Source organism: Myotis daubentonii, chromosome 3 (genome assembly GCF_963259705.1).
Source record: "Myotis daubentonii chromosome 3, mMyoDau2.1, whole genome shotgun sequence".
NCBI classification, from domain to species: domain Eukaryota; kingdom Metazoa; phylum Chordata; class Mammalia; order Chiroptera; family Vespertilionidae; genus Myotis; species Myotis daubentonii.
In genome coordinates, this window is record NC_081842.1 from 265,535 (window position 1) to 278,426 (window position 12,892).

The 12,892-nt window shown below is 58.4% G+C and overlaps 2 protein-coding genes across 11 annotated transcripts in view; one reads left to right on the top strand and one right to left on the bottom strand.

The window, feature by feature from the left end:
- Positions 1-12,892, bottom strand: part of LOC132229156 (keratin-associated protein 27-1) — a 350,231-nt gene that overhangs the window by 74,338 nt on the left and 263,001 nt on the right. The window lies entirely within an intron of this gene.
- Positions 9,656-12,892, top strand: part of BACH1 (BTB domain and CNC homolog 1) — a 35,242-nt gene continuing 32,005 nt past the window's right edge. For 6 of the 10 annotated variants that reach the window (XR_009451724.1, XR_009451723.1, XM_059686280.1 and 3 more), the window contains exon 1: positions 9,657-9,828. The gene's annotated coding sequence lies outside the window, so the exon portion shown is untranslated. Of the gene's footprint in view, positions 9,829-12,892 lie in introns of all 10 variants that reach the window. The other 4 variants (XM_059686281.1, XM_059686286.1, XM_059686287.1 and 1 more) reach the window with 2 other exon arrangements.

Consider the following 12,892-nt stretch of genomic DNA (forward strand, 5'->3'; position numbering starts at 1 on the left):
AGATCTATATATATAAAAGCCAAGCGACCAGAACGATCAGAACGACTGGTCGCTAGACACGCACTGCAGCGGCCAACCAGCCCGATGGGGGTGGGGCCGGCCAACCTCCTGTGGCCCCTCCCCCCAGCTGGCCCTGCTCTGATCGCCCCTCCCTCTCCCAGATCGGGGGGGCAGGGCTGGTGGCCAACCTCTCGTGTCCCCTCCCCCCAGCCAGCTGGCCCCGATTGGCCCTGATCGGGGTGGGCCGGACGGACCCCACCCGTGCACTAATTCGTGCACCGGGATAGTTACAACAGTGTGACAGCCTTGCCTGCTGATGCTGTCATCTGTATAACGGTCATCTCTTGATCTGTTTCTATGGATTGGTTTTTCTCTTTCTCATGGATTGCCATCGTTTCCTGCTTCTTGGAATACCTGGAAATATCTGATCGGATGACATTCATTATGAATTCACTTTGTTGGAGTGCTGGCTATTATTTTAAATTCTCATAAACATCCTTGAGTTTTATTGGGATGAAGTGATGAAAACAGTCTGATTCCTTCGAGGCTTGCTGTTAAACGTTTAAGCTTTTGAAGGAGCAGCCTTTAGTTGTAGCTTGTTTTGCCCACTCCTGCGGCAGCAGCCTTCTGAGAACTCCCCCCCAGAGCCCCTAAATCAGGCGCTTTCCCCTCTGGTTTGTGGAAACGGAATCACTGAGCTCCAGCACTTGCTCCTCTCAGGTGTTTCTCCCCGCCACCCCCCCCCACCACCACCACCACCACAGGCATCCCCTGGCCATTGCTAAGCTGTGATTTGAGGGCACTCTGCAGACTCCCAGGGTTTTCTCCATGGGCTGCCCGCTCCTCAGCATTCTGCTCTGGGAATTCCACCTGCCTCCACCTCCCCAGCGCCAGCTCCTCAACCCAGGCTGACACGGGCTCCGCCGGAGTCGCTCTCGCCAGGCAGAGTCTGGGGCACGCATAGGACTCCCCTCGAATGCGTCCCCTCCCTCAGGGAACATGGTCCTGCGTTGTCGGAACCCAAGATCCAAAAACATGGTTCCGTAATGTTTTCTTAGTTTCTGGCGGGAGGGCCAGTATCGTCCCTGTTATATATCTTGGGCGTCAGCAGAAATCTGGTGTCTCCTGCAATCACTTGGCTCCTTTCTGCTTTTTTCTTTGTAAGCGTAGAGAGGAACCTGCCATCCTCTCCCACGGCGCCTCCTGAGTCTCACGTGTTTCTATTTGTGAACAAGCAGTAAACAGGCACACCTGCGTGCGGTCGCCCCCGGGAAGCGAGCGAAGCATTCCTCGCATTTCTGGCGTCTCCTATCGCTGAATTCTATCGGTGGGACTGACACGTTTCCTGAGAGAAGGCTTGGCGCCCGCCCTTTCTTTTCTGAGGCCTTTCCAGCCGCTCCAACACGATCTGATCAAAACACGGACTCGGCTCTGCGGGCTGCCCGTGTCGGCGGCTCAGCCACCAGGCGGCCATGGCCTCCCCCGAGCCCCCCGGCCGCCCTGTGTACAGCCCGTTTGCGGGGGCTCTTCCCCGGGACGCCCATGACAACCCTCCCTAGGACGAGGTTGGGTCATCATCGTGTTACTCAGTGGCCATCAGCCCTGGAAGTCAGCTGAGGCGAAGACTGGCATCGCTCCTACTGACTGTGTTATCAGGGGAGTTCTGGAACCTTCCCGCCCTGGGGTTCCTCACCGGTGAGGTGAGAGTCAGGACGTCACCGCGCAGGGCTGCTGTGGGGACTATAAGAGAAGCAGCACACGCGGTGTTCGCACAGGGACGGTGCACGCACGCGATGACACAGGTGGCCAGCCGCACCTTCTCCATGTGAAACACCGAGAATAAAGGGGCTGCTGCTTTAGAACTTGCAGAGACTCTTTGCGACGGGGCAAATGGCCATGGAAACGTGCCTTCCAGACCTTCTACGGGGGTGACTCCCATGGATCCAGGGCCGCGCCGGTGGCTTTGAGATGCCTGGCATCTTTGACGAAGGCCCTGCCCCCCTGGGTGGGAGTACTGGGCGGGGGGTACTGAGGCAGACCTGTTCACGGAGCCAGGGGCTCAGGCCCTGGCCGACGTAGGCCGGGACTTCTGGCGGCCTTGCTGCCCCGTGTTGGGCTCTACCCAGGTCTCGGGCCCTTGGCGCAGCGTCTCTGGCTCTCTGCTCTGCTTGCGTTGAGACTTGCATGAGCCCGTGACTCCGTCTTCGCTGGCTCCGTCCCACTTCCTCTCACACGGCATTCCTCTCCGGGCAGCACTTGCCTGTTCCATCCTGCCTGCCCTCTGCTTCTTGGAGGGCCTGGAGGAACTCTCTGGAGCTCTTGTTTGGTTCCCTCTGGTCCTCACGCCGATCCAGGCTGCACAGCGCCGTTCCTGCCCCAGGCGGGCAAGGATGACCCCCCGCCCCCCGCTGTTCTCCCTCAAGGTCTCTCCATCCTCCCAATGGCTCCTCTGGCTTCCTTCACTTATTAAATAGGTTTTTATCGATTTTAGAGTGGAAGGGAGAGGGAGAGAGAAACATCCATGATGAGAGAGAGAGTCATGGATCGGCTGCCTCCTGCACGCCCCGCACTGGGGATGGAGCCCACAACCCGGGCCTGTGCCCTGACTGGGAATCGAACCCTGACCTCCTGGTTCATAGGCTGACGCTCAACCACTGAGCCACTGGCCGGGTGAGGACCCAGCGCTTTCACGAAAGACCCATTAGGACCTGCTTTCCCTACCAATCGAAGTCAGAGAGGGCTTTGCTTTTTTGTTGTTGCTGTTAATACTCACCCGAGGATATTTTTTTCCATTGATGTTTTTAGAGAGAGTGGAAGGGGGAAGGGTGGGGGCATAGGGAAAGGAGAGAGAGAGAGAGAGAGAGAGAGAGAGAGAGAGAGAGAGAGAGAGGAAGAGAGATGGATGTGAGCGAGGAACATGGATCCACTGCCTCCTACATGCTCCCTGACTGGAGTGGGGATTGAACCCACAACCTGGGTATGTAGGAAAAAATAAGTGATTTATTTGTCCAGCATTACACTGAACGAGGTTTTAAGTTCAGCCGGGGAATTGAATCGGCCACACTTTGATGTACGGGATTATGTTCCAACCGGCTGAGCCACACCGGCCAGGGCGAAACTATTTCTATTTTAACAGAGAACTTGAGAGCTTGCAAAACCTTCTGACCCCAGAAACTGGCCTCCAAGGGGTTTCAGGCACCAAATAGAGAAGTCATAGCGGCCAAGCCTGACCTGCCTGGAGGTGGCAACAGAAACGTTTAAAGTGGGTTTTTGTCACTTCAACGATAGAAGTGCCTGGGACCCTTCTCTTCCTCCCGGGCACAGCCTGCTGCTTGGCTCCTGCTGCGGAGGCTGAGGCTCCAGCCAGGCCCCGGCTTGTTCCGGGGGAGCCCGGGGCACAGGGAGTCCGAGACGCGCCTCTGTGTCCCTTCTGGTTTATCTGACGGGACGTGAGTGATTTTTCCAATTGCATTTCTTCTGGAAATCTTTTTTCTTTCTTCTAAGTCAGGGTGCCATTTTCTAGTGTTTAATTAATTTAAACCGATGCTTTTAGAATTTGAAGCTTAATATTAATTCTAAAGCAGCTTTTTACTTGGGTAAAATCTGCAAATTTTTAGTATAAGAACACAGTTCCTTTTCCCAAAGGGAACTCACTGTTCCCTCACCCCATGGCTTCAGGGCATAGGCATAGTGCATTCTTTGCTGTGGCCCTTGCAGCAGCTCTGCCTCTTGCAGTCCAGGCCATCTATTAATTATATGCAGACTTTTTACCATTCAGCTATGAAATGCACAATAAAGGAGGAAGAATTTAAATTGTCACAATAATTCCATATCATTTCTCACAATGTTTTTGCAGCGCTGAAACCCATGAAATGGTTTTGAGAGATTTAAGCTTCCTTTCTCCCCTCTGGCAACGGTCCCGTGTTTCAGAAGAACCATTTCCTGGAATTTTATTGGAGTATTTTTAATGGGCTTATCTGCATCCCTGCTTTCTGATTGGTGACCTCGTTCTGTCTGAGAGGAGATGGCAACTCTCCATCGTTTCACGATAAGGCCTCGTTTTTGGCCTCACACGACCCCTTTGCCAGCTCCAGGTCACATTCCAGGTCGCCTGTCTTCATCACAACCTGTTTCCTCCCACGGAACCCAGCAGGCTGGCTTCGGGGTCCCCGCGCTGGGTTGAAGCAGAATGAGAGCGGGTCCTGCCAGCCCCTGAGCTTGAGGAGGGGTGTCAGCTAGGACTGCATGCGGCTTCTGTACTCGAGACTCCGCGTTAGACGCTGAGCTGAAGAGGTTTTTCTAGCTCTGGTTCGAAAGGAGCTGAGCCCACAGTCGGGGCTGGTCAGCCGCTCAAGGAGCCCCGAGAACCTGAGCGTCTTTGGGGCTCAGCCCGCGACTTCCAGCGTGGCTGACAGAGGCAGCCACCTCCCCCCTATGGTGGGCGGCAGAGGGCACAGCCCAGCTGCTGGTTGTCTCTCCTTATCAGGAGAGGAAGAGCTGCTGCAAGTTCCATCCAGTGCGCATCTGCTCACATCTGGGGGCCAGAAATGGGGGGGGGGGGAAGGGAGCTGGGCGGTGTTTAGTGAGGAAGGAAGGGGTGGGCGCTGGGCAGCCAACCAGCAGAGTCCGCAAAGGGGACTTAGGGGAGGGACACGAGGGGAAGAAGGCGTCCCTGCTCTCACGCCGAATACAGTGTTTCCGTGGAGTCGGCACCATTGGACCCACCCCGTGGGCTCCTCCGTGGCAAACCCGCCACGACTCTGAGCCTGCAGGTCCCATGGTGGTGCCCAGCTGCAGGTGCACACCCCCCTGGAGCTGCGGAGGCAGGAGATGGGCAGGTAACGTGTGGGTGAACCAGGAGAATGTTGCCGCAGGAGCACCAGACGAGGACTCGCCTCCCGGCGCCGTCTCCCCGCAGACAGCGCACACCACGGCCAAAGCAAAGGGATGCGAATGCGACTCTCAGGGCGAAGCTGGTGGAACCAGCCGCCTGGGCCCTGCTCCCCTCCGCATCCTGCAGGTCACGGCGCCAGGAACAACGCCCACGTCCCGGCTACGGGCCCTCGCCCCGGGCAGTGCCCGGGTGTTGCCTGGGTCGCTGCCTCAGGGTCTCTCTCTCTGGTCTTCGGACTTTGACAACCCCTCTTCCCGACAGTGGCAGCCCCAGTCTTCCCTCCCGGCTGGTGACAGATTCACTTGACCTGGTGCATCAGTCAGGGGCCGGGCAGAAAACAGGGACCGAACTCAAGGGTCAGGGTCAAACCTGGGCTGGCCAAGGAGAGGGGTCACCACCCTGGAATGATGGTGCTTTGGTTAAAGACTAGGTGAAGGGGACCTGGCAGGAGCCAGGGACTTGGCCGAGGAATACAGCCAAGCCCACCTCTGGCCGGGTACGGGGGCGACGACACCTCCCCTTGTTCAAATACCACCGCCCACTGTGCCCAGAGGCCTGCCTCCCGGGCACTGAGCTGGGTGGGGGGCTGGCCAGGGGCTGTGGATGCCCTCTATGGCAGTCTGTGCATCTCCCCTCCTTATGTTACAGCTTTCACATCTCAGAGGCCAGTCCTTGTACCCCATTTCCAAAGCACTTCCCGTATGTGGCGCCCTGGCCAGGGGCCGGCTGGTGCTGGGTCCCCGCTGGGCACTTCCTCCTCTCCCTGGGCCACCCAGTCCCACCCACCAGTTAGCTCCTCACTCACTCAGCAGGTTTCCCTTTGAACCCGGCTGCTGGGAGCCTACAGCTCTGCCTGCAGCCCCTCTTGGCTGAGGATCCGCATTTGGTGATAAGTCTCTTTAGCTTCGTCCTGGCTCCACTGCATCTCCTCTCATTCCTTCTTTTAGTTTATGAACACACTTCCCACATCAGAGCACGAGGACCCCGAGGTCAGGGTCTCCCACCCTGGGCACTGTTGACACTGTGGGCCCACCCAGGGGTTCTGCGCTGTGAATGGGGAATCAGTGTCTTTATTCACAGGTTTTATCTGTGGGACGTCCTGTGCATGGCAGTGTGTTCAGCAGCGTCTCTGGCCTCTACCCACTGGATACCCCCATATTAATGCCAGTGTCTCCTGGGGGGCAGCCTCCGCTGAGAACCTTGCTGCAGGCGAGTGAGGCGAGAGGTGCCAGAGGGGGAGCAAATCTGAGCCCAAATATGGCACCTCTGTGCACTGTGCCCCTGCCCCGGAAAGGCATTTTTTAAATATATATATATTTATTGATGTCAGAGAGGAAGGGAGGAGAGAGAGATGGAAACATCAACGATGAGAGAGAATCATGGATCCGCTGCCTCCTGCACGCCCCCTACTGGGGATCAAGCCCACAACCCAGGCATGTGCCGTGACTGGGAATTGAACCGTGACCTCCTGGTTCATAGGTTGACACTCAACCACTGAGCCACGCTGGGCGGTGAGAATGCTTTCATTAAAGGAATATGTGATTTGTAGAGTCCGGCCCTTGCACGCATTTTAAAGATGCAAGCTGCAGGCGCTGTCCTGAATGGAAGCCGCAACAAGGGCGCGAAGCAGAGCGTCTGTGGGGTTTCCTGCTTTGTGGACGTGACTGTGGCTGAAGACGACTGTGTCTGACTCGGCAGGAAGCACAACCATCACCGGCTGGACAGTGAGCACGTGCACCAACCAGCTGGGAATCTCCCGCGGCGTCAGGGCGCTTCCGGGGGGCTCTGTGCACCTGTCCGTGTTCTGGCTCCCACCCACCCTTCCGTCCCCTCCCACCGCCCCCACTAGGTGCCGAGCATGCAGGCTGCACCCCAAATCCTACGGTCTCACTTGCTATCGCCAAGCACTCATTACGAGACCTGCGTATGCACATATACGTGTCCGTATAGCGATATAAAGTCCAATTTCCAGCACTGGCTTCTGAGAGAAGAACCATTCCTGACTTCAGTATGTAGATAAATACATGCAGCAGAATGAGGGAACCCTGTCACTGGGGATCCCCTCAAGGGTCATCTCTGATCAAGGGGGTGGACACAGGTTTAAAATGAAAGTCCCTTTGACATGATTTCTGTTTTATTTATCTGACCTTTCCTCTAAGCCCTGATCCTTGTGGTTCTTCTTACAAATTTAACTGCATTTTCAAGCTCTATCCCATCATCAGATATTTTAACCAAAACACCCCAAAACTTAGTGGCTTAAAACAACAATCATTTTATTATTATTATTTAATCCTCACCTGAGGATATTGTTCCATTGATTTTTAGAGAGAGAGTGGAAGAAGGGAGGAGAGACAGAGAAAGAAACATTGATGTGAGAGAGACACGTTGATTGGTTGCCTCCGCATGCACCCTGGCCAGGGCCAGGAACCTGCAACCGAGGAAAATGCCCTTGACCGGAATCGAACCCAGGACCCTTCAGCCTGCAGACCAACGCTCTATCACTGAGCCAAACCAGCGAGGGCCACAATCATTTTATTATCTCACTAGAGGCCCGTTGCATGAAGAGATTCGCGCAATAGGCCTTCCTCCCCTGACTGCTGGCATCAATTTTCCTCCGGCACCCGGGACCCAGGCCTTTGGTCTGGCTGCAGTGGAGAAGCCAAGCCTTTTCAGTCTTCAGTCTTCACTCTGGCCGGAGCCTTCAGTCTTCACTCTGCGCCTGCACATGCAAATTAACTGCCATCTTTGTTGGGTTAATTTGCATAGTCGCTCTGATTGGCTGGTGGGCGTAGCGGAGTGACACCAATTTTGCATGTTTCTCTTTTATTAGTATGGATGATTCTGTGAGTTGACGGGCTGGGCTGGGGGCTCTTCTGGCTGGGGCTGGAGTCACGTGAGCTTGGCTGGGCCATGACAGGAAGGTGGCTCGCACACACCTGATGCTGGCTTAGGCTGGCTGCTGGGGGCGAGGACAGGGGTCCCTGCTGGCTTCTCACAGCAGGGAGTGGGGAGGTGGCCTGTTGAGAGGGTGTCCCAGAGAGATCCTTTGGGGAAAGAAGTAGAAGATGCCAGTTCTCCTTAAGACCTGCCCCAGCACCCCTCCTGGGTGTTCCATGGTCCACGCAGTTACACAGCTGCCCGATCCAACGGCCTGGAAATCAAACTCCCCTCCCAGATGGAAGAGGGACAGACCTGGGGTCACCTATAGGCCGCTGCAGGCTTCAAGGGGTTTTGAAACGTTCCCCGCCTTGGGCCCCCTCTCCTCTCTCTCTCCCCCTGAACTCCCCAGCCGAAGGCAAAATCCTTTCAAAAAGTCCTGGGGGCCACAGGGTGGTGACGTCAGGTGGTGGCGTGGGGTCCGCACAGGCTTTGCCGCTTTGCACGCATCTCCTCGCAGAGACGCCATTTCACGTCCCGGGCCACTGGGCGCCTCTGCAGCTCAACTTTAAACTGAGGGGCGACAGGTAGTGAAGACCTGGGGCTGGGGGTGGGGTAGGGGCTAAGGGGGGGATGGGAGAGAACTGTAAAACTATCAACAATAAATCATACATTTAAAATAAATAAAATGGACGCTGGATAAAGACCAGCATAAGCAGCAGAAACAAAGGCCTGAGCAGAGCTAGGCTAGGCCACGGGTGCTGGGCTTTCCTGGCAGCCGCAGTGCCAAGGGCACACCTGGGTCTCAGTGAGACTGAGGGGCTCCTGGGTGCTGCCTGGGCCCTGGGTGCTGCCTGGGTCCGGGTGCTGTCTGGGTCCAGGGTGCTGTCTGGGTCCTGGGTGCTGTCTGGGTCCAGGGTGCTGTCTGGGTCCGGGTGCTGTCTGTCTGGGTCCAGGGTGCTGTCTGTCTGGGTCCAGGGTGCTGTCTGCCTGGGTCCGGGGTGCTGTCTGTCTGGGTCCGGGTGCTGTCTGTCTGGGTCCGGGGTGCTGTCTGCCTGGGTCCGGGTGCTGTCTGCCTGGGTCCGGGTGCTGTCTGGGTCTGGGTGCTGTTTGTCTGGGTCCGGGTGCTGTTTGTCTGGGTCCGGGTGCTGTCTGTCTGGGTCCGGGTGCTGTCTGGGCTGTAGGTGCAGGAGGCACTCTCCCGCTGCCCGCGAGCTGCAGATCCCAGCTTACCCGGGCGCTGCCCACCTGCCGACCGGGGCTGCGCGCTGCCCGGGCTCCCGCCGGCGACCCAAGAGGCTGGGGACCACGTGTTCCCGCCCATCCCGCCGCTCTGACCGCGGGAGTCCCGGCTCTCCGGGCGGGCGGCGGGGAGAAGAGGGGGGCTTTGCTCATTTGGGGAAGCCGGGCATCACGAGCGCCGGGGCCCGTCGGCCTCCTGCTCTCCGCCCCCAACACCCGGCCGAGCGCACCCCGTCGCCGCCTCCCGAGCCCCGCCCCGCCCCTGCCCGCGCGCCCCCTCCGCGCTCCCAGCGGGGGCTTCAGGCGGCGCGGACTCTGCAGCCAAAGCACCTTCAGCCGCGCGGGACTCGGGACTCCCGGGCTGCGGGGCGGGGCCTCCACGGAAGGCGGGGCCTCCAGCGAGGGTGGTGCGAAACATAGCGGGGCGGGCCTGGGGGCGGGGCCTCGAGAGAGGGCGTGGCCTCCAGCGAGGGTGGTGCGAAACATAGCGGGGCGGGCCTGGGGGCGGGGCCTCGAGAGAGGGCGTGGCCTCCAGCGAGGGCGGTGCGAAACATCGCGAGGCGGGCCTGGGGACGGGGCCTCGGCGTCCCGGGAAGGGCGGGCCGGGTATCGCGAGGAGGGCTAAGGGGGCGGGACCTCGAGGGGGGCGTGGCCTCGGCGCCCGGAGGCGGTGGCGGCTGCTGAGGAGAAAGGAGAGGAGCGAGCGGCCGGCCGCAGGGAGGCGGTGAGTCACCTGACCGCTGCCCGCCCGCCATCTGTCCGTCCGTCCGGCCCTCTCGCTGCCGTCAGTCGGGCCGCGCCGTGTCTCGGCTCCGGTGAGTGGCTTGGTCGCCCCACGCTCTTCCCCGGGGGGTTCCGGCGTCCGCGGTGCGGGCTGCGGGCCTGTGCGGGCGGCTGCCTGCGGGGCGGGGCGGGGGCGGCGGCGGCCCGGTTCCTGGAAGTGGCCGCGTCCGCCGGAAGGGGGACCCGCCGGCCCTCTGGACCGGCCGTGCCGTCCTGCCTCGGGCGGGTGGGGGTACGTGCCGGGCCGCGGTCCGGGGGCCTCTGCCCAGCCCGCCCGCCGGTCCCTGGTCCCGCCCCAGCCCGCCCGGCTCCGCGCGGTCCTCCTGCCCCTCCGACCCCGGGGCACGCGCGGGTCTCCGGGAGGGCTCGGCCGGGCGGTGCGGCGGCGGGGGGCGCGGGCCGAGGGGCGGCGGGGACGGGGACGGGCGCGGGGCTGGGACGGGCTGCGTCAGGGACGCCGACCCGGCGGCAGAGGGGCCGGTGCCGCGCCGACCCGGGGGCGCCTTCCGTCCGGGCCCGCGGGCGGAGCGAGCGCTGGGGCTGAGCCTGAGCGGGGCCGGGGGGACGGAGGCGGGGACGGCCGCGCTGGTGCTGCTCGCGTCCCGGCAGAGTCCGGGGCCGCCGGGCGCGGGGCCGGAGGGGAACCAGGTGGGCCGGGTCCTGGCACAGCCGGGCCGCTGAGTCATGGGTCCCAGCCCGGAGGGAACGGGGAGCAGCTGCTGCGGGCGCTCGTCACGTGCCGCCCCTCGGAGGGGTGCCGGCTGCCGGACCGGGCCGGGGTGCCGGGCGGGTCAGCGGGCGAAGCGGTGCAGCCACAGCGGTCCGGGCCCCGGCACCAGGCGTCCCGCCGAGGGCCCGTGGGCAGCGGGGCCACCCTGCAGCCGTGCGGCACCGCCTGGTCTCCGGGCAGGGACCTAGTTGTTTCCCTTTTGTGGTTTTGTTGTGCGGCTTCTGCGCTTCAAACAGCGAACTTGTGTTCTTCTTAAAGGTTCGTTGATGAGCAGGACTTCCTCCTGGTGTGCGGGCCGTGCGGGCCGTGCGGGGCGGCGGGCCCTTACCCGCGCCTTCTCTCAGCCACGCGGGCGTCTTCGCAGGCGACCAGGCTTAGGAACTGGAACGAGGAGGGCTCCGGCCCCCGGCCCCCCGGCCCCCGGCCCCCCGGCCCCGGCCGACCAGGTTGAGGAACTGGAACGAGGAGGGATCCAGCCCTGACCTGGTCCAGAGCGTGACTAAGCCTTTGGTGGCGGTTCACTGAACACGTTTGTATTTGAGACAACGACAGCCCTTTACTTGTTGTTCCAGGTTTGGGACTAGAGGAGATTAGAGATCATGATCTTTTGTTTTTGGTGTCCAAGGTGAGGTGCAGATTGATTCATTTGGAAGAAAATGGGAAAACTTTGACATTAAAATTATACTTTTCTGTAGGATAAGAAAGACATTAACTTCAGGGTACGGATGAACAGAAGCACATGCATAGAGTGTGGGTGCTCGGCCCGCTTTTACCCTTGGGGACACGAAGGGCTTACTGTGAACCAAAACATTCACCAACTGGAGGACTTACTTTAAAAACACCACACACCTGACTTCCTGACTCTTTCAAAATGTTCCTCATGTTCATTTAATTTTTATTTCCAATGCAGTTCTGTTCTTTTTATATTTTAAAGATTAGAAGCTTGAGTGTAAATTTCTTACTGCATTGTTGACATGGGGGAAAGGAAATAAAAAAGACAGATCTGCCCGTTACATTGGATACCACGAGGCTTGAATTGGAGACAAGCCAGGGGGTGGTTTCATGTGTGTGACCTGAAGTGTGGTCACATGTGAAAGGATCCGGTGGGATCACCTGAAGATAATCTATGCATTGGAGTGCGATTTAGATACAAATTTTAAAAGATGACTCTGTACCTGTGACGCCTTGTAAATCTGCATTTGTGGGGCCACGTGCGCACTCCTTTAACAGTGATTAATAAGACCACATATTTAGCAGGTTGCTTGGCAAGTGGCATTTCCCTCCTTAGGAAAAAGTGCTTGACTCTGAAAATGGACCTGGTCGGCATGCTGGGGTGAAGAGTACTTACCACTCGACTGACGCTCTGTGAAGGGAGAACTGCTTCAGCTCTCAAACTTGCATTTCCTGAGGGTCCTACCAAGTGGAGGGTGTATTTTATGTGGTGGAATTGATGATTTATGAAATTATTTTGATTAAAAACATATGCCACATAAGGTAATCTACTGGGGCCCAAGGTACGATAATTTGAGCACTATTTGCCAAATCCACGACCTTTGGAGAGTAAATATTTCAGGACTACAGATAAAATATAGACTTTCACCTGCATGAAACCTGGGCTTGGGGCCTTCTCAGTGCTTAGCATTAACAGAACTGGTCGGGCTTGCCTGTACCCTGGGCAGAAATGCAGGAAGCTCAGGGGTTAAGTGTGGGTCTGGAGCCAGCCTGCCAGAGGTCTGTTACTGGCTTTGGAGCCTTGGGAAGTTACTGCATTTAGTTGTGCCTCCATTTCCCACCTGTCACATGGGGATGATGGTAATGCAATCTATAGCACGGATAGTTCGCAAATTAAATGCGTGAACATGTGTGAAGTGGTTGAATATCCATACATGTTAGGTGTTGTTATCTGTCTTCAAAATCAGGGAAGTGCCTGGTTGCACAGCCAGGCTTGGCAGCCTCCTGGTGCTGAGTTACAGCCACAGATGAGGAGGGAGGTGGAGGCGAGCACGTGGGCGAGCCCCAGTCTCTGCTGCTGGAGAACCAGCTCCTGGGAGCGTGCTGGTAGGTCAGACCCCCACTGCCCAGGGCCAGGAGTCCAGCAGCCATGTGAGGTGCTCCAGGCAGCTCTGGCCAGCGACTTGGAATTGGCTGTTGAGGAAATAGAGGCACTTTGATCTGCATCTGGCCTGTTCACGTTGAGGTTAAGGGCGTTGTGGTTGGCAGATTCAGTAGCCTGTCCACTCCCTCCCGCCCAGTCGCATAGGACAGAACTCATTTCTTGATTCTCTTTCCTGGGCAGTTTGTTGGGGACATTTGGAATGTAAATTTACCTGCCAGTTACGTCTAAGTATTCTATGTTCTTTCAGTGA